The sequence below is a fragment of the Pongo pygmaeus genome, chromosome 18, assembly GCF_028885625.2.
Source record: "Pongo pygmaeus isolate AG05252 chromosome 18, NHGRI_mPonPyg2-v2.0_pri, whole genome shotgun sequence".
NCBI lineage: Eukaryota > Metazoa > Chordata > Mammalia > Primates > Hominidae > Pongo > Pongo pygmaeus.
Window position 1 is genome coordinate 48,811,984 of NC_072391.2, and position 27,157 is coordinate 48,839,140.

General features: G+C 37.7%; 1 long non-coding RNA gene across 1 annotated transcript in view; it reads right to left on the reverse strand.

Annotated features, from left to right (window-relative positions):
* The window catches only part of LOC134738569 (uncharacterized), a 65,347-nt gene that overhangs the window by 36,741 nt on the left and 1,449 nt on the right, over positions 1-27,157 (reverse strand). The window contains exon 2 of the long non-coding RNA XR_010124376.1: positions 13,880-14,007. This is a non-coding gene — a long non-coding RNA (uncharacterized LOC134738569). The remainder of the gene's footprint in view (positions 1-13,879; positions 14,008-27,157) is intronic.

Genomic DNA, 27,157 nt, shown 5'->3' on the forward strand with positions numbered 1-27,157 from the left:
AAATACGGGGAAACTTCTATGCACATTTCTTCTGCAAACTTCTGAGACTGGGAATTTTAATAGCCATCAAATGACATCCCTTTTCCTCACCTTCCTGCCCCCAGCCTGGAAAAGCTGCCCATAGGGTTATTTATGAAAGTGGAGTCCATGCCGAGATGCAAATTGCAACTGTGTCCGTAGAACCAAAAGAGCTCTTTTAACAAAATGTGTGCTCTTCTCTGATTTCCTGAAGTCTGTATCAAAACCCAACTCCTCAAATATTTTGATGGGATTTGGTACCAACATAAGATTCCTCTCCTGCTGCGGTTCAGTGCCTGGGTTCTGTGGTGTCTGGAGGCACCTTTGTAAGTAGTCTCGGTCTTTGTCAGCTGGCAATTAAATCAGTGCCGGAGAGGCTTCATGTTCAGAACCTGAACTATGTGATGTTTTAAGAAATGATTGTTCAAGCTTAGTGGGAGTGGGAGAAATCTGATGTTTAATTGTAGGAAATTTCACATGAAAGGCATTCAGCGAACTCATAACGCTCTTCCTTTCAAAACTCTCTTCTTTATGCCAGGTGCAAAGTGGCTTTAACACTCAGAGGCAAAGTATCTCTTACACCATAAAACACTGTTCTGGGTAAACATGAAGTGGTTTACTAGAGAGAGTGTAAACTTCCCAGAAAGATTAGATAATGGCTCTTCAGCAGGTGCAGCCTCAGACATCTATGGCCATGGATGGAAAATCTCTGCGTGACTTGATTTAAACAGCAACTATGAAGCCCTCTCTTCAAATTAGGAGAGATATAGGAAACAAGAGAATTGGATCTAAATGTGGGGTTTCATTTGATCCTTGGATACTCTGCAGATTCTAAGATCCATTTAAACACTGAAAAAATCTAAGAGCATGATGGCAAATGAATTTGCAAGTGAAAAGTGCAAATGACACAGTTAATAACCATGGAAGAACAACGCCGGCTGTAGCACACTCTTCGGCCTTGCAAGTTCTCAGAGTCATGAAAGATGCAGAAAGTGGAGGATGCAGTTTTGCTCACTTGCAAATGATTGGGTTCAATATGAATAGGCTATGCATTGAAGCTCTGGCAGATAAAGCAGGTTAAAACCGTGCCTTTTGCTCTGCCTGAATTTCCATGACTTTGAGTAGACTTCTGGGGCAAATGATCCAACTCCCTAACCCATCACCATACACAGGATCTCTACCAGAACCTCTGTTTAGATGAAAATGCCATCTTTCACGAGCATGAGAATTTAATCCAGTAAAATAGCTCTGCAAAATGACTGCACTCAGCTTGGATTACATCCTTCTGATTTCCTTTGGCATTCTGCTCATTTGGGATGAGTAGAAAGAGTTACCTATTCTGTGTGAAAGATGTGGTTAAAGAAGTAGGAGAAGAAAGGGAAAGACATTCTCCAACCTAGAAATTACCACTGTCACTGTATTTAAAAAAATATAAGCAGTGGTATAAATTGAAGGCAAGAGGGGCTAAAATTAACTTAAAAATGCAGCAACACTTTGAGAAAACTTAAGGTCTTTTTTGGCACTGGGGAATCAATATTCTACAAAATAATTGTTTATCTATCTGAACATTCTGATTTGAATTCATAGCCCTGTTATCTTTTCATTTTTCTTTATAATATTTTAAAAGAGGTAACCATTTGCATAGAACAAAACATAAACAGAACAGAATGGTATGCAGTTAAAAGTAGGTGACTTCCCATGCATATCCTCCAGGCATTGTCTTCCATCCCAAGAACAAGCACCTGTATCTTGAAATCCAGGCTGGGAGCATGGGGCTAGGTGCAAAATCCATGCCAGGGTATTCAGATTGCTGATGACACACGATGGGGCAGCTTATGAGGTCATTCCACAGCCCAAGGAGAGAAGAAGTATTATTTATGGTGTACCATGAGTCTTATATTTGACACCACATTTGACTCCATCAATACCATGTCAGGACCAGCTACATAATTTGAGTGACTCAGTGCAAAAAACATAAGAATTTTAAGACGGTGCCAGAAGAGCACTAAATTATGGTTGCATAGGTCCACATGCCCACAAAGCCTATCTGAAGCACATACTGGGGGAGTGTTATTATCCCCAGTGAACAAATGAGGGAATGAGGCCAACAGAGGTGAAACGACTTGCCCAAGATTGTTTGGCCAATGAGAGGCACATTCACACCAGACATATTGGACCCCCGAAACGGCAGCCTGTCTGCCATCTTGACTGGCTTAGCCCTTCAACTTTTCAAGAACATCTTCCTGGGTCACAGGGGCAAATCACCATGCCATAATGTCCATATGGTACTCTTAGAAAGGAGTCCACTTGGGGAACGTTTAGGATGACCAGCACATTATGATAATTCAAACCAAATTACAATCCTTATCTTGGATTATGAAATATCATTCAGAGTGAGATTTCATAAGATGAATCAGGCTTATTTATAATAAGTATGTCTAGTCAAAATAGGAGAACTACTTAACATTATAATTAAAACCGATACATATCTAGTTGAAAAACTATCCAGTCCCTAAAATACTTCCACAGGAGATGGTTACATACTTTGGCACAAAATCCCCCTGTCGCTTCCAAAACACTGACTTTTTTATTCTGAAGGGGAGATTTTAAATTTTCCCACAATATCATATCAAACAAGAGTCCAGCATTATGAGCCTCAGCACGCAGCAGCCCCGACATCAAATGCACTTGTGTTGTAAGCTGAGACTCAAGGAAATATTTATTTATTTAAAATATTTTTGTCCATAAGTTAGACAAACAGCAATATTTTATTTCACTGTGTTTTAAAACAGCCCTGCAGACAGAAATCCTACAGACCCCGTCTATGATCATGCTTACATCTGTAGACAGATTTAATTATCTTTTCTTTGAAGTCAGATACCTACTGACAATTTTACATATGAACCTAGTTCACTTGGAAGTGGGCGGGAGAAACCAACTATAGAAAATCATACAATCTATTTGCATTATATTCATTATTTTCTCTATAAATTTGGCCAAAAGCACAGCAACTCTCCTGATGGCAGATACAGAAGTGTGAGCCAGTGGCAGACAGAGCTCTATGGGTATTTTCAAGGAGACCCAAGCAGGGCAGATGCAGGTGGCTGGATGATGACATGGTTACTACTGGGAGAGATTGGAGTCATCTCTTACAAGTGGTCCCATTTTCAAAATCTTCAAAGGAGGAGTTTTTACAGTGTCACTGCTGGTTACTTAAGGTATCGAACATTTGTCTTTAAGACCAACTGAAATCTTTCAGTGTTTTTTTCTGACTTCTTTTATTTTGAAATAATTGACATCTTCCTTCCTTCCTTCCTTCTTTCCTTCCTTTCTTCCTTCCTTTTCTTTTTTTGAGATAATATCTCACTCTGTCACCTAGGCTAGAGTAGAGTGACATGATCAAAGCTCACTGCAGCCTCAACCTCCCAGGCTCAAGCAATCCTCTTGCCTCAGCCTCCAGAGTAGCTGGGACTATAGGCATGTGCCACCACACCCAGATATATATATATTATATATATCACATATATATTATATTATCTAGATAGATAGATATCTAGATAGATAGATATCTAGATAGATAGATATGTTATCTAGATAGATAGATATCTAGATAGATATGTTATCTAGATAGATATCTAGATAGATATGTTATCTAGATAGATAGATATCTAGATAGATATGTTATCTAGATAGATAGATATCTAGATAGATATGTTATCTAGATAGATAGATATCTAGATAGATATGTTATCTAGATAGATAGATATCTAGATAGATAGATATGTTATCTAGATAGATAGATAGATAGATAGATAGATAGATAGATAGATGATAGATAGATATAGAGATATATAGTAGAGACTGGATCTCTACATGTTGCCCAGGCTGGTCTTGAACTCTTGAGCTCAAACAATCCTCCCACCTTTTCCTCCCAAAGTGCTGGGATCACAGGTGTGGGCCACCATGCCTGGCCTCCATTTATTGCTATTAGCAGTGAGCATGAGCTAGACTAGCGGTTCTCAAAGTATGGCCCCTGGAACATAGCAGTATCAGCTTCCCCTGGAACCCACAGAATTAGAAACTCTGAGGTTAGGGCCCAGCAATCTGTGTTCTAACAAGCTTTCTGATAGATTCTGATGTGGACTAAGGTGTGGGAAACACTGAGCTGGAAAATGAGAACCTAATTTGGGATGAGTTTTCTGGAGAAATAATAAAATTTTGGTGACGTTTCAATTCTATCAAAGGAGAGATCCTGCCTGGCCTCAAAGCGAGAGGCTTGGCCTCAGACAATGAGGAAGGGTGCATATTCACACACTTCTCATTGTTTTTTAAGTACCTTTAAAGCAGGTGTGTTCTAAAAGTAAGTACGACTTCTGGTATTAAATCAAATGTCATGGATTCTATGACAGCTATGTCTTAAAAGTCTTGGATCTCAACCCTCACTGTGCACCAGAATCGCCTAGGGGAACATCTGGAAATAGCCAGACACCCTCTATCCCCTTAACATTCACATTTAATTGTTCTGGAATAGAACCATATCTTTTTAAAGTTTTTATATGATTCTAATGTGCATTCAAGGCTGAGGACTCCAAACTCATGGCATTCCTGCTACTATTATTTGCAAATGTTACTTGGTGCCATTTTTGGTAAAAAAAAAAAAGAACTTGAGATTTCAGTTATCCCTTTACTGTAAAGGAGTCCTGGGCTGTGAATCTGAATTTTGATGTGAATCTGAATTTTGTGAATCTATCTAAATATTGATGTGAAAGTTCCTTTCTTCCTCTAGGCCTCAGTTTCTCTCCCTGTCCACTGAGGATCTTGCCAACTGATGCTCTCTGGTTCTATGACCCAGTGAGTGGTCCAGAGGCTTCACAAAAGGGAGGTACACTAGATGCTGGTGTTGGCAGTGCCCATGGACAGCCAGCCTCAGAGTAGACAGGGTTCAGTCCTTATCTGCTGTTGGCCCCAGCTGAGTTGAGCCTATATGACACCAAAGATGCAAGTGTAGAAGGAATGATGTAAACATCCCAGTCTCCCTCTTCTACTCAGATGTTTGGCATTAAGAATGCCCTAATAAATGACAAATAGTTTTCTGAGACCTGGGTAGTCCCCAGCCCCCATCCCAGCAGTGCAGATCGGGGTCCCTCAGTCATTCGCACCCCCAATCAGTCCTCTGTTATTTAAGATGATCCTCCTCCCTAGGTGTACCATACTGAGTCCACTCAACCAAAAGCTCCCTCTGAAAGCCCCCTGAGGGAGGGACTATGTCTTAAATTTTGCTGAAGCCTTTATGAGGTTGTGTTCATTTCCTTGCCTGCAACAAAAATGTTTGACATATTTGTTGACTTGGAATTCAAGGCAATGTGTCAACATATGAATAACTGTTAAGTTCTGTTTTTAAAAAGAGAGTGAATGAAAATAGCTAATAAAGTTGACGATGGTGGTAAAGAAAGCTAATATTTGCTAAGAATAATGTGGTGCTATGTAGGTTTACACATGTAATCTTCACAACAAACTCATGAGGTGGGCACTGTAATCCCACACATCAAACAGGTAAGGAGATTGGAGCTCCAGAGGTTAGGGAACTTGCCCATGTCACCAAATACTAGGTGATAGTGAGGATTCCAACCCAGCCTTCTCTGACTTCGATCTATTACCCAACTCTGTAGCATGACTTTCCACTCCTCTCTGTGCATTCCTATTTAACATTTTAATATAATTATAATCAACCAATATTTGTGTTTAGACTTTGTGCCAGCTCTTTGTTAAGCCCTAGAGTTATAGAGATGGATAAGACGAGCTTCCATCATCAGAGATTTCATAATCATTTAGGGAAGACAGACATGTAAGTCATCTATATATATTTACGGTTAGAAATACGTGCAAAAAGAAAGGAGTCCTTAATTCTTCTTGCATTATGTTATGTGCTCTTCAAAAAAGTGGGTCAAGGAAGGTAACAGATCTTAGACAGTTATCCTGTACTACAAGGGAGCATTATTGTTACATAAAGGCAAGAATGCATACATGTATGTGCGTATATGAATATCAACACATGTATTTACATATGCAATATTGTATAGGTGGACACATTTGCAATGTTTCCTAAAATTTTCTGAATAAGAACTTGGTAAAAAAAATCCCCAAATGCATCACGTTTTATCAAGTACCCTAGGAGATTATTTTGGCTCTGACAAGTTTGGAAAACATGCATATAGGTAAAATGGACTTTATATCTCCTTCTTTTATAAGTGATTATAATTTTCTGGATATAATTCTTAAGTGTAATAAATTTTTTTACTGAATTCATCATTACTTGGATTTCTCAATACCACAAGTTAAATTGTGCTGCTTGAAACATAACTACTTGTAGGTAAAATTTCAATATAATAAACTGACCATATAACTTTTAAAATATTCTCTCCCACAACACACACACACACACACACACACACACACACACACACAGGATTACTTTGTTCCTAAGCAAAGATGCTCAAAACTTGTTTGTTAAACAATTCAATGAATACAATTAACCCTAACCTGAACAGTAATTCTTTAAAATATTAGCATTATAAAAACAATTGCATCCAAAATTACTATGTCTTATATAAGCCATCCATGCAAAATTATGGGGGACACTGTCAAATCTTATTTTTCTATCTCTCATCTTTCAGCAAAAGCATCTAAGTGTGAAGTGCCTTTCTACACTCCACAGTCCGGTTTATTGGTCATAATGTGTTAATGGGCAATCCCGATCTCCAAATCCACCTTCCACTTTGTGTTCTCCTTGTTCCCCGTCTGTTTACAATTTCCAAACAATTTTACAGTGCAATTAAAGAAGGCCTGCATTAACATCAAATATTTATTCCTCTGTGATTCTGATTTAGAATTTAGCTTTGGAGTAAAACCCAGAGCCAAATTGCTTCTGTTAATCAGCTCTACAGGGGCTTCGTCCATCCTCCTAGGAGCTGACAATATACCAAGTCTGTGTTCCTCCTGCATGCCTGCAGCAGAAAAAAAACAAAACAAAAAACACAACAGTGGGATCTTATGATTTGACACCAGAGCCTTCCATGGCTGGGACTTTAATGGAGTAAGTAAGGTAGAATGTGAGTGAGCCGGCCCAGAAAGCACTTCTGAGTAAGTTTCAAAAGCACCCTCCTATAGGTATGCCCTACTCAACACTCTACTGCAACTACAAATGGTATCCAGTTGTTGCAAGCCAGGCAAGTCAGAGTCAGTAAGATTCAGTTCTGGAATTTTGATTTGAAAGAAAAATTTTCTTTCTGCTCTACTTACTGAAAGAGTAATAATAATAATAACTTTCTTGCTACAATATCAATTCAAAATGATAGCCCCTTTGGCTCTAAGTTGGCATACTTTTGATCCTATGGATTAACTTTACGGAAATGGATTAATCAGCACTCTTACAAATGACAGAAACCAGTTTATTGGCTCAAACACAATTGTCACGACTTGGTTGCTTGTCTCATTTTCTTGATCCATTTTCCTCTATATGGCCGCACTTCAGGCTGGGTTTTCCCATCCTGTGGCTAGAGGGTCACCAGTATTATAGGCTTATAGCTTGTTCTTTCATTAAGTCCAGCAGAAAGAAATTTCTTTCTCTACCCAAAATCCAGAATTGAGTCTCACTGACTCTGGCTTGCCTGTGGTCAACTGATCAACCCTTACAAAATGCAGTCGACAGGCTGACTGTGACACTTGGATTAGCCAGGTCTTAGTATCATGCACACCCCTAGAAGTATGAACTTTTACTGGGGCTGAAACCCACTGGAAACACAGGAACTAAAACTTGGGAAGAAGTAGCTTTGCTTTTATCAGAAGATGAAAAATGGACCCTGGGCAGAAAAGACCAGGAGAAAACAAATTTGTTCCTGAGTAACCTTCATGGCAGAAATGTTTGCCGAGGTGTAGACATCAAACAATATGATTATAGCTTACTATCTATTGTTTAAATAATTTTCAAAAGAAAGGTGAACTCATGACTCTCATACAGATATACAAGGAACACATGTCAAAATTTGTATTTAAGTCATTAAACAAAATGAGGAAACAATGCAGATGTCACAAGTAGTTCAAAGGAGAATCTGAAGAACATCCATGGTATTAGCTTGGGAATATTGAAATGAACTTGCAAATGAATGCAAAACAGTCTTTCCATAGTGAGGGAGGGCTGTTCCTCCACAAGACAGAACATAGTTGCATGTCTGTAGAAAGAACCCTTTGCATTGCCATGAGTTCTCTAGTCCTTACAATTAATGGCTAGAACCAGAAAACCTGGAGGAGTATGCCGAAATAGTACAAAATTTTCCGCGAGAGATACCCGGTGATCTTTTTCGTTTATTTCAAATTTCTTTTACTCTTCCTCTCAAAGAGAGATTATTCTGATTACCAAATAAGGTTGATTTCATTAACTCTGGCCTGATTATTTACATACGTGGAACAAGAGTATTCATTTGAGACAGGAGAATAGGATTTGGAGGCAGGGAACCTAAGGCCCCACCCTGACTTCCTAGAACTAATTGAAAGGAAAACTCTAACTTTCCACACCTAAGTAGCAAAAGGACCAGAAACTACTCTCTTTGCGAACCCCCATGTTTTCTGCATGGCAGATGGGAAATTGAAAGTACCTCTGACTGGTTGCCTTTTGCAACCAATCAGACCTTTGCATAGTTGTAACTTTACTCCAGCTTCTGATTGGTTGCTGTCTGCAACCAATTTCTATACAAATACATATATATATTTCTAACAGTTATATAGAAATTAAACAATATGTTCCTGAATGATGAGTGGAGCAATGAAGAAATTAAGAAAAAAAATGAAAAATGTCTTGAAACACATGATAAAGAAAACACAACATATCAAAACATAGGGGAAAGAGAGAACAAAACCAGTACTAATAGGAAGTTTACAGCTATAAGTGCCTACATCAAAAAAAAAAAAAAAAAACAACTTCAGGTAAACAACCTAATGACACATCTTAAAGAACTAGAAAAGCAACAGCAAATCAAACCCAAAATTAGTAGAAGAAAAGAAATAATAAAGACCAAAGCAGAAATAAATGAAATTGAAATAAAGAAAACAATACAAAAGATAAATGAAACATAAGGGGTTGTTTTTTGAAAAGTTAAACAAAATTGACAAACCGTTAGCTAGACCGACTAGGAAAAAATTAGAGAAGACCCAAATAAATAAAATCAGAGATGAAGAAAAAGATATTGCAACTGATACTTCAGAAATTCTGAAGATCATTAGTGGCTACTATGAGCAACTATATGCCAATAAATTGGAAAACCCAGAAGAAATTGACAAATTCCTAGACACATACAACTTATCAAAGTTGAACTATTAAGAAATTCAAAATTCAAACAGACCAATAACAAGCAATAAGATCAAAGCCATAATAAAAAAAACTTCCAGCAAAGAAAAGTCTGGGACCCAAAGACTTCACTAATGAATTTCACCAAACATTTAAAGAACTAATACCATTCCTATTCAGGCTATTCTAAAAAACAGAGGAGGGGGAATATTTCCAAACTTATTCTGTAAGGCCAGTATTACCATGATAACAAAAGCAAAGACACATTAAAAAAAAAGAAAACTACAGGCCAGTGTCACTGAAGAATATTGATACAAAAATCCTCAGAAAAATACTAACAAACTGAATTCAACAACACATTAAAAAGATCATTCATCATGATCAAGCGAGATTTATTCCAGGGGTGCAAGAATGGTTCAACATATGCAAGTCAAGCAATGTGATACATCATATCTACAAAATGAAAGATGAAAACTATGCGATCATTTCAATTGATACTGAAACAGCATTTAATAAAATTGAAAATACCTTTATCATGAAAACCCTCAAAAAACTGGGGATACCAGGAACATACCTCAACATAATTAAAGCCATATATGACAGACCCACTGCTAGTATCATACTGAATGGAGAAAAACTGAAAGCCTTTCCTTTAAGACCTGGAACATGACAAGGATGCCCATTGTCACAACTGCTATTCAAGATAGTACTGGAAGTCCTAGCAGAGGAATCACACAAGAGAAAGAAGTAAAGGGCATTCAGATTGGAAAGGAAGAAGTTAAATTATCCTTGTTTCCAGATGATATGATCTTATGTTTGGAAAAACCTAAGAACTCCACAAAAACACTATTAGAATTGATGAACAAATTCAGTAAAATCGCAGGATACAAAATCAATGCACAAAAATCAGTAGTATTTTTATATGTCAACAGAGAACAAGTTGAAAAAGAAATCAATAAAGTAATCCCATTTATAATAGCTACAAATGAAATTAAAGATCTATGAATGAACCAAAGAAGTAAAAGATCTCCATAATAAAAACTATAAAACATTAAATGCATGAAATTGAAGAAGACACAAAAAAATGGAAAGATATTCCATGTTCATGGATTGGAAGAATCAATATTGTTAAAGTGTCCATATTACCCAATGCAATCTACAGATTTAATACAATTCCTATAAAAATATCAATGATATTCTTTACAGAAATATAAAAAAAAAATTTATATGGAACCACAAAGGACCCAGAATAGCCAAAGCTATCCTAAGCAAAAAGAACAAAACGAAGGAATCACATTGCCTGACTTCAAATTATACTACAGAGCTATAGTAACCAAAATGGCATGGTACTGGCATAAAAACGGACACATGGAAAAATAGAACAAAATAGAGAACCCAGAAATAAATACATACATCTATGGTGAACTAATTTTTGACAAAGAGTCTAAGAACATACATTAGGGAAAGGACAGTCCCTTTAATGAATGGTGCTGGGAAAACTGGATATCCAAATGCAGAAGAATAAAACTAGGCCTCTCTATCTCACCATGCACAAAAATCAAATAAAATGGGTTAAATACTTAAATCTAAGACCTCAAACTATGAAACTACTAAAATAAAACATTGGAGTAACTCTCTAGGACATTGGAGTGGGCAAAGAATTCTTGACCAATACCTCACAGGCACAGGCAACCAAAAATGGAAAAATTAGATCACGTTAAGTTAAAAAGCTTCCATATAGCAAAGGAAGCAATCAACAAAGTGAAGAGACACCCACAGAGTGAGGTAAAATATTTGCAAACTACCCATCTAACAAGGGATTAATAACCAGAATATATAAGGAGCTCAAAAATCTCTATAGAAAAATATAATAATTAAATTAAAAGTAGACAAAAGATTCTGAATAAACGTTTCTCAAAAGAAGACATACAAATGGCAAACAGATATATGAAAAGGTGCTCAGTATCACTGATTATCAGAGAAATGTAAATCAAAACTACAATGCAATATCTTGTCACCCAGTTAAAATGACTTTTATTCAAAAGACAGGCAATAACAAAGGCTAGTGAGAATGTGGGGGAAAAAACCCTCATACACTGTTGGTGGGAATGTAAATTAGTACAACCACTATGGAGTACAGTTTGGAGGTTTCTCAAAAAACTAAAAATAAAGCTACCATAGTATCCAGTAATCCCACTGCTAGGTATATCCCCAAAAGCAAGGAAATCAGTATATCAAAGAGATACCTTAACTCCATGTTTATTGCAGCACTATTCACAACAGCCAACTTAGAAGCAACCTAAGTGTCCGTCGACAGACAAATGAATAAAGGAAATGTGGTACGTAGACACAGTGGAGTACCATTCAGCCAGAAAAAAAGGAATGAGATCCTGTCATTTGCAACAATATGGATGGAACTTGAGGTCATCATGTTAAGTGAAACAAGTTAGGCACAAAAAGACAAATATCCTATATATTCACTTCTCTGTGGGAGCTAAAAATTATACAATTGAACTCATGGAGATAGAGGGTAGACGGATGGCTACCAGAGGCTGGGAAGGGTAGTCAGGGCAGCAGGGTGTAGAAGGCATGGTTATTAGGTACAAAAACATAGAAAGAATAAAGAAGTCCTAGTATTTACTGGCACAACAGGGTGACTATAGTAAAAAAACAATTTTAATTGTGCATTTTAAAATAACAAAAAGAGTATAATTGGATTGTTTGAAATACGAAAGATAAATGCTTGAGGTGATGGATATCCTGTTTACCCTGATGTCATTACTATGCATTGCATGCCTGTATCAAAGTATCTCATGTAATCCATAAATATATACACGTACTATGTACCTGCAAACAATTTTTTAAAGATATCATTAACATGAAATAAAATCATTACTGTTTTCATATCAATCAGTAAAATTTTAAAATGTTGTCAGTTTCAATTTCTAATATAGTAAGTATCAGTAGTTATAATCTATAAAAATCAAAGTTCTTTGAGGCCTAAATAAGTTTTAAGAGAGTAAAGTGGTCTGGAGATGGAAATAAACAGAATGGAATTCACGATATTAGGACAAAACAGAATCTTTGAAAATTCTTGAAAAGCACAACAATGTACAGTTATATTTCTCTTTTACTCTTTCTCTTAATATAGTCTCAAATATTTATACTAATTAATACTATAATCAAGGTAACTAACTTCCATTTCAGGAAGAAAACTGAAGAATGAATAATTGAAAAATGTCTGTCACACACTGACATTCAACAGCCACTCATATACTTTATACAGTTTCCCTAAGTGACAAATATAAACTTCTTCATTAACCTGGTCCAAATATATAGCATCTCTGTAGTGTATAAAACCAAAAAGGAAAGCAAAAACAGACAACCTTGAAAATATGTTTAGTAGTCAATGCTTTTTAGTGTAGTGTACCTTAGTTAGAAATAACCTACTATAGAATGGCTATCCGTTAATTAACTCCATTTAACATAATTCTCAGATTTTTAGTTACCTAAAGATGTGGGAATTTATCTTCAAGCTGACACACTACTGAATATAATTACTGTTGAAATAAGTAGTTTGTGAGAATAAAATGATTCAATTTAGTTAAACATAAAGTTATATTTACATTTTTCATAATTTAAACATAATAGAATGTATAAGTTTAGGAAAATATACCCAAGCATAATAAAAATATTTGCTTGTATTATAATTGACATGGAAGAAAAGAGAAGATACAGTGGTTTTTAATAAACAAAAATTATTAAACTAGTCTTGTTTGCCAAAAATTTGCCTTAATTATATGAAATTCAGTTACTAAAGTATTTCTGAGTTATTTCTGTACAAATATTTTTCTTGTAAGTATAGAATAATATCAGAAACTTAAAGTATTAGAAATTTAATTTTCTTATATTTGGGAATTTTAGGAATATTTAATCTGCACATATACATATTTAGCTTTATAAACCAATTAAAACAGAATTCCTTTCATTTAAGACACCTTACAATATAATTTATTAATATTCTTGGGAAATATGGAAACATTACATATGCACTTAGAGTAAAGTCTTGTCTGAATTGCAGGCATGACATGTAGACAGGGAGACACGTAGAAAGCTTGAAGCTTCTATTCTATAATTTCAGCCAAAGATCAAGAGAAAATCCAGAACACAAAAGCTCACAGTCTGACTATCAAGGAGCTGTTCCCCTTCCTGGTAGGCAAAAAAGTCTTATTTGATTTGAACTAAAAATAAACAAACAGACAAAGGATAATGACTAGCAAGCCAGATTCTCTCATCTCTCACCTAATGGAGACTAGATCTCAATCGACCATTAATCTACATCCAGAGATCACCAAATGCTCTGACCACAAAACTAAATTCCCAAGTCATTATTGCCACCGATGGAAAATAAATTATTGGCCATAGACACACTAAAAGCAAAAACAAAGAATAAAGCAAAGAAGAAAATTAAAATCAGAAAAGAAGAGAATCAGCAAAGCATTAGTGCCAATTCAGATTTACCTGATTCAGACTGAGAGCTAAGCAATGACATGCGTGGGCTTAAGCTGCCATGAAGTTCACCCTTTGACAATAAACCTTAATCAGCTCTGACAGGTGAATCCACTGGACATCTGGAAGTATCTCGCAAACTGTCAAAATATAATTTTCAAACAAAGGTATAAATACAACACTCATACACATATAAAATGAACACGTGTCAACGATTTTATATAACATTTCATTAGATGAAGAAACCAGGTAGATGTTACCACAGGGTCAAAGGAGAATTCAAACAGTCACATTTATAGATCAAGAATATTGAAATGAATTTTCAAACAGATGCAAAACTGGCTTTTCCATGGTAGTGATGATGCTAGTGTGATGATGGGTGGGGAGTGTGGGTGAAGGAATGTTGTTTCTCCACTGGATAGAATTCATTTGCATGCTCATAGACAAAAATCAATTGCATTGCCATCAGTTCTCCACAACTTGCAGAGCTGTAACACAGCTCAAAGTCAATGCACGGCCAGGATCAGATTACCCAGATAGGTGTCTTCTAAATAATGAATAATTTTCTATTAGAGACACTCAATAGTGTTTTTTGCTTATTCCGAATTTCGTTACACTATGAATGTGGCCAGAGTCTGACTGGCTTTGAGAAATAGGATGTTCCTACCAAAAGCACCCCTGCAAATATTCAGAATATCCATTGAGGTCAAAGGAAGAGACTGAATTTAACAGTTACGTACAGCTACTATGTCCAATGTAATGTGCAAGGCTATGTTTCAAGGACTGAAAAATGAATACGACATTGGAACTAGTTCTTACTTGTGCTCAGTGAGACCATGCTTAATTTGCTGCAGAAAGGCTTATTACCAGTCATCTATTGCTGTGTAACAAAGCACCCAATTGTGGCTGAAATGATAAACATTTACTTAGCTCATAAATGCATGGGTTGGTTGAGAGTTTCTTTTGGTCTGGGATAGGCTCAGCAGATTGTAGCTGCCATTGCTCATGCGTCTGCTGTTACTTGATAGATCAGTTGGGAATTGGCTTGTCTAGGATGGCCTCCCCTGGGACAATTCTCCTCCACATGGTCTCTCATTCTTCAACAAGCAAATATGGGCTTCTTCCATGGTGTCCATGGTAGGGACCAAGAGAGTACTGAGAGCAGAATGTGAAGGCAAGGTTCTTTCTTCTGCCAAAGCAAGTGACAAAGCCATTCCAGATTCAAGGGCTGGAGAAACAGTATCCACTTCTTGATGTGAAGAATACATTACCAGGACATGGTCACAGTAGGAGTTCTGCTGATGACTACAGTTAATCTACCACAGGCTCTTAACTCATGCAAGTTCACTCTCTAGGGCAGGAGGGAGCCATGACATAAAAACCTGCCTCACAAAAGAAACTTTGATAGATGCTGCCCAAAGGCTCATACCACCACCATATAATAGCGGAACAGGAAAAGGCTGACTTGAGAATATCTGGGAAAGCTTTATACATGTGTGATAGGAGCTGAGTTTTGAAAGATGGGCAGAAAAATTCCTTTAAGGGGAGTGGGAAGAGGAGTTGGAGATAACTGAAGGGAGGCCAAGAAGCCCAGTAATTAAAACGGAAATCTAAAACCACACTCACTTTTCAGGCGCATATGTATAACTAAGGCCATGAAAACATCCACAGAGAAATCGTATAGGGTTAAAACACACAACTCAGTTCAAATCTTTTCCCAATTAAAGGCAGAATAAATTTGAGCAAGTCACTTTTCCTTCTGAATTTCCTTTCTTCATCATAAAATCCACATTCTGGTTTGACAACATTAAAATTTAAAAGATAAAAAAAAAAACTTGTGTAGGACCTTGTAAACAAAATTAAAACTCAAACAAAAGACCAAGATGTAATGTATTTAATCACTAAGGAGTTAGTATTAATGAAAGTTCTACAAATTAAAAAGAAAATGAGAAATGATTTGAAAATCGACATTTGCCACATTTTCTTAATTCAGTCTATCATTGTTGGACATTTGGGTTGGTTCCAAGTCTTTGCTATTGTGAATAGTGCCGCAATAAACACACGCATGCATGTGTCTTTATAGCAGCATGATTTTTAGTCTTTTGGGTATATACCCAGCAATGGGATGGCTGGGTCAAATGGTATTTCTAGTTCTAGATCCCGGAGGAATCGCCACACCAACTTTCACAATGGTTGAACTAGTTTACAGTCCCACCAACAGTGTAAAATGTTCCTATTTCTCCACATCCTCTCCAGCACCTGTTGTTTCCTGACTTTTTAATGATTGCCATTCTAACTGGTGCGAGATGGTATCTCATTGTGGTTTTGATTTGCATTTCTCTGATGGCCAGTGATGGTGAGCATTTTTTCATGTGTCTTTTGGCTGTATAAATGTCTTCTTTTGAGAAGTGTCTGTTCATGTCCTTCACCCACTTTTTGATGGGGTTGTTTGTGTTTTTCTTGTAAATTTGTTTGAGTTCATTGTAGATTCTGGATATTAGCCCTTTGTCAGATGAGTAGGTTGTGAAAATTTTCTCCCATTTTGTAGGTTGCCTGTTCACTCTGATGGCAGTTTCTTTTGCTGTGCAGAAGCTCTTTAGTTTAATGAGATCCCATTTGTCAATTTTGGCTTTTGTTGCCATTGCTTTTGGTGTTTTAGACACGAAGTCCTTGCCCATGCCTATGTCCTGAATGGTAATGCCTAGGTTTTCTTCTAGGGTTTTTATGGTTTTAGGTCTAACGTTTAAGTCTTTAATCCATGTACCCTAAAACTTAAAGTATAATAATAATAAAAATAAATAAATAAATAAATAAATAAATAAAAAGTTAAAAAAAAGAAAAGAAAATCGACATTTGCAAATAATGTGAACAGGAAATGCAACGAAAGTGAAATATGAGTGGCTAATAAACTTATAAAAAAGTGATCTATTATTTATTACTAATTGAAAAAACACAAATGAAATAATACCATTTTTTCCTTAAAGTTGGCAAAAATTAAAGATTTTTCCTCAGGAGAGAGGATCAATCAGCAAAGACAACATTTTGCTTTTCTCTCTCAGCCCTTCCCTCTCCTGAACAAATGCTTAATCTGAATAACAAACTAATAAAAAATAATTTGGAATCTGGGGCATGATTATGGCCACGAAAGACGCTGATGATCACTTCATGTGATCAGAGAAAAACCTAAAATAGAGCATTCTTCAATTACCACAATTTCTACTGTCATTGCAATTTCTGTACATAAAAGCATTTGGTCTGAAGCACAACAAATTTATCTGTAAATTACATAATAAAGGATGGGAAATGGACTTTCCTTTAAAAGAAAAAACAGAATCAGTCATTTATGGGGACATCTTCATCTCAGTCGACATGTGAATGCAACAAAATGCACACCCCATTATTGTATAAAGTTGTGAAGCTCGTCACCCAACCCCACACCCACCCTCACCCAAGTTTAATTAAACCAGTATCACACTGAGACTGGAAGGGAAACACAATGATACAACAACAAACAAACATTAATCATGATCATTACATACATTTTATTACATGAAATAAATAATACTGTGGAGCTTTCACCAGCCGATAAAGCTCTTCCTCTTGGATAACATCCGAAGGCAATTGAGGGGTAAAATAATACTAATAATGATAACAATAATTAGTATGAAAAGGAAAAAAAGGGTTTATCACCACATGAAGCAGGAACTGTATCCTCCTTCACTTATATTAATCTCATATTTGCTCATTTCTTATGTTTAGGGTCTAGTAAGGATTTCTTCTCATTGAGATAAATGAAAAATAGTTTCTTATTTGTAGCCTGACTTTGGTGTACATAATTCAACTCTAATTGGCCTAGGGCAAGAAGAAACATGGAAGATTCTGTCAATATTCAATCCACACTTATGGGATTCCACCAGGAAATAGGAGAGGGGACTTTGAATGCTCAGACTACATGGGAACCAAAATGAAAGGGAGAGGGAAAGGTGTTTGGTGAGACTGAAGACAATGGTTTTTGTCCTTGCTGGAGAAAAGGCCAAGCGCCCAGTCTCACTCTGTTCCAGGCATTTTCTGAACTAACTGAAGTTCTCCCTGGTTTGTCTCTGAATCAGGAATGAGCACCTTCTTTCTTTTTTCTTTCCAGAAAGAGGGCCTCCTGGCATTCTTTAGTATAAGGACCATGTTGAGAATTGCCACTAAGCATAGAACATGGCTGCCCAGCCCTATTGTCTCATCTCCATGTAAGGACAACAAGAAATAGGTCCTCTCCTACAGAGAGGCCCAGTAAGGGCCACTTCACCAGCCAGACATGAATCCCACTCTGCGGCCTCACTAATTGTCCAAACTAGATGTGTTTTTGTTATGTGCTGCCATGATAACATCTTAGGTAGTCTCTTTTAACCAACAAAGACACCTAATCTGTCCCAGCAGGCCTCATGATATAGAAACAGATATATATTTAGGAAATAGCTTGTGTTCCTTCTCAAAGACTCCTGGACATGTAATTGCTCAGAAGAGTAATAGAAGATTCCATTTCAGTCTTCTCTGGGAATTCCAGAGAACTGCCTCAGCCTATTTTGAAGAAAGAAGGGATGATTACATGAGGATCTACTTTTCACTTCTTTTGAAAAGTTTTCTCTGTACCACAACCTAACTTCTGTTCTTGTTTGAATGAATCTGACTTTTTTAATGGCCTATAATTCAGGAGGGAGCCCTGCCTCTAGGTTTAAAATGGCAGCTCTGGATCCATAGGCATGAATAGGTAGCCCTCTGGCCCTGGCACTGTGGCCTCTTGTGTGATCTTTTTGGAGCTTGTTGGTTTGGCTCCCAATCCAGTTAGGAAATAGAAGTAGATTCACATAGGTCATTGTCCTTCCTCAAGACAAGATATCTCTCCCTCCTAGGCAGAGTCCTTGGTGGAAATGTTTGGGATCCGCTGTACACGGAGTGTGATCAGGGATCCCTTCTTCTGGCATCTCACACATCTGGCCCTTTCTTCTGAAGATTAATCAGAATGGGGCCAGTTATGAGGAGGCCATTAGGGTTCTTGCCCCTCCCCACCCCAGACACTTTTGGACAAATAACGAGAGAAGGAATAGGTGAGTTGACACCCTCCACAACCTCCTCCCTACCCTAGTCCCTCAGGGAACATCTTCTGCCCTCTGCCAGTGAATTTCTAGGGCTGCCTCCATCATAAATACTCTGATTAAAATGTAAATTTAGCCAACCTATCAGCTTCCCATTAAGGGGACTCTTTAAAAATGCTGTTAATCAGCTGAAAGATATGTAGTGAAATACCACTCATCAATTGTAACTGCTTATGACAGTTAACAAAGCTTTATATTTGCCCCAAACATGTGCTGATCTATCCATTATGCCAAGGTTCACTCTCACGCTAATTGTACATTTTCTTCTCTAATGCATTTTTTGCTGTTATCTCATAGGCTAATGAAAGCCAGGAAATCAATAAATATAAATTATACATGCAAAGAAGGACTGCTGCGAACATAAAGTTTCTAATTAATTGCACTTGATTAATTTATATCCTTTAATTATCTTGCTAAGCCACAAACAACATAAATATCTTTGCAATCTGGTTATTGCTATGTCAGTCATAAAAAAGCAGACACAGTAAATCTGTGAAATCTAGCAAACTGCATTGCCAGAAAACATGGAATGGCATAACCCATAAATATTATTGGACTTACTCAAGGCACCTATGAATAATTTCAGTGTGACAAATTAACACTAAATATGTTGTATGGTTATTTGACGAAGGTTATAGTGATGTGATAAGTTTAAATGGTGCATATGGAGTAAGCAAAAATATAGATTTTACCATTGGGCTTATAAAAATCTGCTCAAGCTGGGGAGGAGTAATGTAGGTAAGGACCCACATGCAACTAACCTGTGTAGTTTTGCAAATGGAAGTATTCTTTGCTGGCCAAGTTGAAAAACAAATTGTTAATTGTGTTGTTTCTTAGTTTCCCTTAGATAAGCTCGATCAACAAAGAATCCATTTCTTCTGCAAAGACAAAACTAAAATGCCTATTTGAAGAAGAAATTTAAATCCAGGAACTGAGTACCAGGTTGGGAAGAAAGCTAGATGTTGCATGCTGCCATTGTCTTAAAAGATGCAACTTTTACATGGAAAGTGGTTTCTTTTCACCCACCACCCCCCTCTTTTAATTTTATCTGACTCTGCTAAGCCAGCCATCTGTCACTGATCTGAAATCTAATCCTCTCTGTCCACCAAGCTTTGCTCTTTGTCCTAGGCCACAGCATATTACCAAGCATCTATATCTACAACTTTCATAAATGTGTAAAAAGAAACTGTATCTGTCCTCAGCTACATTCAGACAAAGACCATCTGTCAGCAACTGCAGCCATTCTTTAAAAAAGAAAGCATCCAAAGGGATTTGCCCTTTACCAAGCAAACCACTTAACCCTTCCAATAAGATTAACTGTTATTTGTTTCCATTAAATAAAAATGACCATACTAATATACATTTAATAGTTCTGTAACAGTTGCAGAAAGATCAGCTCTCATGTGGATATCTTTTGTAGATAAAACATACATGCGTATAAATAAAGGAATTATGACAGCAATTAGATAACCTGTGAGGCAGAGGGATATTTTCACTTCCTTCCTCCAGTGTGGGGCTACAAAAGAGAAGCCAACATAAAATATAGAAGCCAGAAAGTATCATACTCTCCCGTTCCTCATTTTTACAGTAAATAGCACTCTAGATATAATAAATGGCTGAATACACATAATTATTAAGATTCAGAGTCTGTCCTGTGACTTCTGCCCTCTTATCACTGTACGTTCTTGGAGACAGTTTTATAGCTTTTAGGCTACCCATTTCTAAAGTCTGTATATGTATGGTATACAAATATACCCTCACTGAGTAGCACTGTAATTATGGGAAATTTGCTGGTGGATGGGGAAGAAATACTGTTTAGTGATGCTAATACAGAGCTACAGTTAACATTTTGGGAGTTTTGTCTCCTATTTTCATCTTAAAGATGGCCAAAGTTGTTTGGTTTAGCATTTCAAAAGCAAAATAAATAATGCATTTGCTTCAATGGAAAAAAACCCAGGCAAATTTTCCAAACGCTTATCTATTCTCTAGATGTTTATGAACATATTACTCTAGAGTTTTTAATGTCACATACTCAAACTAGCAATACTCAAACTAGGAAGGCCAAGTTCTGCCCACAGGGTAGCCGAAGTGTACATTTTAACTCAGACTTCATTTGCCACCAGATCCTGATAGCCATCGTGATACTTTGAAGTGCCCAGGATTTTCTGTTTTTTCACTTAGAAACGTGATGAGTTGACTGGAGCAGGTATATTGTAGGTAACTGGGGTAGGGTGGGCACACGAACCAGTGGACAGGAAGCAGGACACAGAGAAGACACTTCCTGCCCTGGTCTGGAACTCCTCAACTGCCAGTCTTTGCTGAGGATCAAGACACATTTGTTTCTGGAAGGTGCTGGGGGATTAGAAGGGGTGAGTGGGAAACTACCAGGCAGATGAAATGACTTTGTTTCTTTCTCCCCGCTTGAGCTTCTAGGTTTTCTCCCTTAAAACATTTTATGAAGTTGTGACTATTCAGTTTCAAGGGAAAATCCAATCAAAAGATTCCCCAATCCAAACATACACACCTGGCGTTTGGTGAGCCACGTCTGCTTTTCTCCTCTCCTTGAGAGTGACCGTAACTCCCTGTGGCCATTTTGCTTTTCCCAAATGCTCAGGTGGATGCTGCAGCCCCGCTCCCCCAGCCTACTCTTAGCTTGTCTGAGAGCTCTGCAGTGAGAAGTGAGCTCCTCAGCCCCAGGGGTCCCCTTCTCCTGGGGGCCTTGGCTCCAGGATCCAGACTTTCAGCTTCATACCCAGCAGGTAGCTAGGCTGCCTGCTGCGCCTAGTGTCTCAGGAGGGAAGTGTTCTGTGTTGTGTTCGATGTGGGTGTCGCAGTCACTAAGGAGACAGGTAAATCTCCCAGTGCTGAAATCAGATTGGTGAGGAAGACCTTCTCCTGAGGCAACTGGCCTGCCTCCCGGCTTCTTTCTCCAAGGTAATGAAAAAGCCAAGCCGGGAAGGCAGGCTGGTGACAAGTATGGTCCCTGCGCATTCCTCGGGCTGATGGTAGGAAAAATACCAATGCGTCCAGCAGGGAGGAAGTATGTATCTCCCACTGGAGTTCACTGGATTTGTCATTTTCGGTTTAATGCACCTAGGTAGCAAGCCGACTCACTAGGTTTGACTGCAATTACCTTATCTTTCCTATTTTTAGTGACAGGACCAGATTATTTTAAGTGCATTTTATAGAAAACCCTTCTTTACTGAAGTATAAAGACTGTAATAAAGACAATACAATGTTTTGAAACTGTTTTAAATCCTTCACTCAACGTTGCTTCTACAGATTTAACATGTAGGGGTTCTAATCTTACCGCTACTAATTAGAGCTTTAGTGTAATTGTGCCAACAGGGTGCTTGGCATAATAATTACTATTGAGAGATTCTGGTGGCACAGTAACATGCCTACATAATGCAGATATGTCTAGGATTACAGTGCAGTCACCTTTGTATGTTGACTCAAGTTGGATTTTAACCAAGTAAGGGGTTATTTTGCCTTTATAATAAAGCTTAAAAGGCATATACATATGTATGATTTAGGTATCCATTTTTCCTCCTTGAGTCTTTTGAATATTAATTAGCAGGAACCCCAGAATGCAACAGGGACACATTTTGTTTCAAATATCTCACAATTTGGGGCAATTCACTCTGTGAGTGGGATTGTCCAGGCCTGTGTTGCGAAGAGTCTATTTTGACGCAACGGTGCACTGCTCCTAGATCACTCCCAGGGTGAGGGTGGAATCCTGCCTTGTGACAAGCAGGGTAAAGAAATGGGGACTCTCGGGCCGGCCAGGAGCTGGATTTGTATAGGATGTGTTTCTTGTTTCCAAGAGGAATCTATAAAAACAGTTTCTGAGCAATTCTCTAGCACTTACATCTTAGAAAATGTCAGGCTAGGTTGGGGAAATCTAAATCTACCCCAGACTAGGTAATTTCGATGATCATTATCCCTATTCTCTGTTGTTTGCTATAAAGGGGAGATCTGAAAAGACCTGTCCAGGTGGTACACTTGGGAGGGGTGTGGATGTGTGTGTGCCTATGGAGGACACGTGATCATATATACTAGTCCTTCTTCGCCAGGGACAGACCTCAAAATTGGGCAGGTGACCTTGATGCTTCCTCCAGATTTATCAGGCTACTAGCAAGGGCCACGTTGGTTGGTTTCACTTTGAGTTACATCAGCTCCAGGGAGGCTCCTTGCCCCATGTGGGGGCTTCCTTCTGCTGATATGCTGGGCACAGAAGTAAGCAGATACTCCATGGACTGGTACTGGTACATTGTAACGCCCACACACAGGCCTGCTGTTTTGTGTGTGTGTGTATTTTTGTGTGTGTGTGTGGTTTTTATTTTTGGCATATGTGAAAGAGTTTCTGCAAAACTGATTTCACAGAGCAATAAGTCACCTAAGAGGGTGTCACCAGCCATTTAAAGTGCACTACTGAGGTTTTTTAATGTAATAAATATATTCGAAAGGTAGTGTATCATGGCCCGGAGCCTGGACTCTAGCTCCATTTAGCTCCGACAGCCTTGTTTTTACTGCCCCTTAGTGCCTCACTTTTAAAGTGACAGGAAACTAATTTCTGATTACAAATCAGTGGGTTAGGGTGTCACCTCCGGACAGTGAATTTAGCTGTAAATCCAAGGAGTCACTCATGAGCCTGGGAAATTGGGGGTCAACACAGAAAGGCAATTGCTTTATACAATGAAAATGGAAATACATTTGTGAATACAGCTCTTCAGAACTTGGTCTCTGGGGAAGGCCCAGGTAGCTCCAGCCTGCCACTCAGTCCCTCCTAACAGGCCCAGAGCCCAGCAGGATGGGTTTTCCAAGTGCCTCCAATGTGGCCGCAAAATTTCATTTTGCTGTAGAGGCAGCAGACTTTCTCCAGGCTGAGGCCTGAGTGAGATCTCTTTCTTCCCGGACTACGCCGCGCCTTGGCCACATCATGTTAACCAAAACTATCTATGCTCCTGTCATGTAAGACACCTTTTGATGAGGCCCCTTTTTTCTTTAAGCTTTTAAGATAATCTTAGAGAAATCATCAAGCTATAAAAAGAAATCAATGAAAACAGAAAAGGTTCCCATCACCCCGAAAAAAATCCATAACTTTTGCATTTTAATAGAGACGCTACAGGACCAGACCCGTCATTTTCTTTCTGATGTGTTCCTTTGATTTCCCGCGCATCTCACAGGGCTCTTGACTTTCTTGAGAAAGGGATTATTGAATTGTGTGTCTCCCTCAGATGTACTTGATCACTCAAGTATCTGTACTTAAGAATGTTAGAGTCTGTTCAGCTGTTGCCTCTTTGGGAGCTCATCGGGGCTTGTCATCTTAATATTAATTGGGTTTTGTGCAGGAATCTCAAGTCCCACATTGAGTGGCTTTCAAGAGAGAAGATTATGCCTAAAGCCAGATACAAAGACAAACATATTTAGCACAACAATTATGATAATTGCAGAAACATTCTGTCATGAAATAAGCAAATCTGATTAAGAGCCCTTCTACATTAACAAATATTAATCTGATGTCTTCGGTCTAACCTGGTTTGAACATAAGAGGCTTCCTATGGTTTTATGTATTAACAGATTTGTAGAAGCTGAACATATAGAGCCTAATAGTATGAGACAGCCCAGCCAGGGTAGTAAAAAGATCTTTGCTGAATGTAATCCACTTAAATTTAAAATAGACACAGATAGGATCATAAACCTCAAATCAAAATTAAAATGCACCCTGCCAATGAGACTTTTCCTATCATTCCAACCACATGGTAATTCAGAAACATATCATGGAAAGCATTATTAGTGGTCTTTTCTGTTAGAAAAAAAAATGAGGTCAATATCTTTATGGTAAGTCATCACAATAAAATGGACAGTCACTTGAAACTTTCCAGACATTCAACCTGGTTGGATATTGGAAGCAGTAATATTCTTGCCAAGCCAGAGAGTTGATTTTATTTGTAATTTTCAGCTGCTTTTAGTTTAATTGCACAATTTCGTTAATTATTAAAGTTCATTCTGCATACTTAAGTTCATTAGCTATTGTCAAATGGGCAAATTACTTTGTGATTTTAATATTTGTTGGACAAAGCTGTGTTAATAGATTCACCTCTCCAAACACAGTTTTCTGTTTTTGTTACAGTATCCATCGATAATTGTAACCCTCCAAATCGGGAGGCAGAAACTGTATCATTTTTTCCTCTTTTTATGAATATCTCTTAAATGTTAGTGACTTTAAGCACACAGGTAGGCTTTTTTGTTTGTTTACTTGGGAAGGAGGGAAACTGGGGAGAGCAGCAGCTCTAATGACAGGCTTTGAGTCTTGCATAAATACATATGAAAAAGTATATATGATAGTGAAACTTCTCAATATGTGTATGCAATTTGCATATGTCCGATACAGTCATATGCACATAATATAAACCTATAAAAACAGAACATGGACTTGTGAATAATCAATAAATCAAATTTTCAATCAGGTTTTTGAGTCATTAGGCTATGTATAGTATGACACTATACGTTATACGATGTATATATACCTATGTGTGTATTTCTGTAAGTACATATTTATGTATATTTTAATCTTTCCACAGTGATATATTCCATGGTATATGTGACTGCTGGCATCAGAAAGGCAATCTCTCTTCCTCTCTCTCTCTCTCTCACACACACACACACACACACTCACACACATCCAACATGGAGCTATTTAATGCATGTGTCTGTAGACTATATTTAAATACACATCCATGCTCTTGTAACAAAAATGCCACTTTCTATTTGGCCCCTTGCAGTTATGACACACCTTTGCCCCCATTATCTCATTTGACTCATGAATATACACTTGTTTCCTCCTGTAGATGCAGTTTACCACCCCATCTTCCAGGGAAAGTGATTCCTGAAATGTATCAGCACCTCTAACATGAAAACAAATGCAGCCCAATCTGCTGCTGTCTGTGTCTGCCCTTGTGCTCACAGACCCACTCCAAAATGTCTGGGTGCAGATAGGTCCAGACCTGGAGGACAGAATCCCTGCCAGCATGGCTTATCTCCCCAGTAATTAGGCTTGTGTTTCTGCTTTATTAACTCCAATACAACAGCACCCTGCCCTCTGTCACCAGGGGGACTAATAGATGATAGTCGGCTCTGATTTGGAAACCATACAAATTAAATGACGAAGTGAGAGGAAGTGAAGTTAAGGCAAATTGTGTCAAGATAAGGCAGTCAGTCATTTACATAGGAGTTTTTCAAATGTTAAGCAGGGGGCTTTTGATTTTACATCTGCAGATGCAAAACTGCTAAAATAAATAAGACCAGTTTCCTTGCTGTGTTTGTTAAACCTCAACAATACGTGAATTCTTAAATGATGTTAGGAATAATTGATTGTGGGTGTTTATAACCAGGGTAACTTTTCTTCTCCTGAAGTCCCCACATTTTATTGCTTTTCTTGAGAAAGATTTTCTTCTATTAAACATAGATGTGAATCCATGCGTTTATTTTCCCAGGAGCATTGCAACAGGTCTCTATCTTCATCACCTATAGGGCAGATTTGCTTTTACATTTTTAAAACTCATGTCCTACCTCTCTAGGAAAAACAATCAAACATCTTCTGGAAGATTAAAATTAGCCAAGGAAAGAAAATAAAATTGAATGATGGAAAGAAAAGAAAAAGAGGCCATCCAGCAAAGCTGATTTCCATCAGTCAGCTGCGGGAGCTGTAACAATTTGTTTAGCAATATGATTTAACAAGAAGCATTAGCTCCAGGTATGTAGCTGCCGGGTTTTGAGAAGGCTGATGAAACGTGATTAGCTCCATGCAGAAATATCAGGGTGGTTAAAAGATAATTTGAAATGAGGTTAAAAATGAAGCGACACTAAGCCTCTCTCACTTGTGTCAAAACAATCGCATCTTTTCTTTTCTTTTCTTTTTTTCCCCTTTCACTTTGATGACATTTGTTCATATTGGAGGTGGAGACATTTCTCATAGCAAACTGTAATCCTTGACTAATTTTAAATTTAATGTGGCTCTGTTTGAAAGACAGCTCTAAATTTTGATCCAAAATCAACTTCTAGATATTTCAGAAAGAATTTGCAGTGTTTCTAATATTTGGTGAGCCTAAAAGTTGCTATTTTTCACAGAACTAAAATTTCA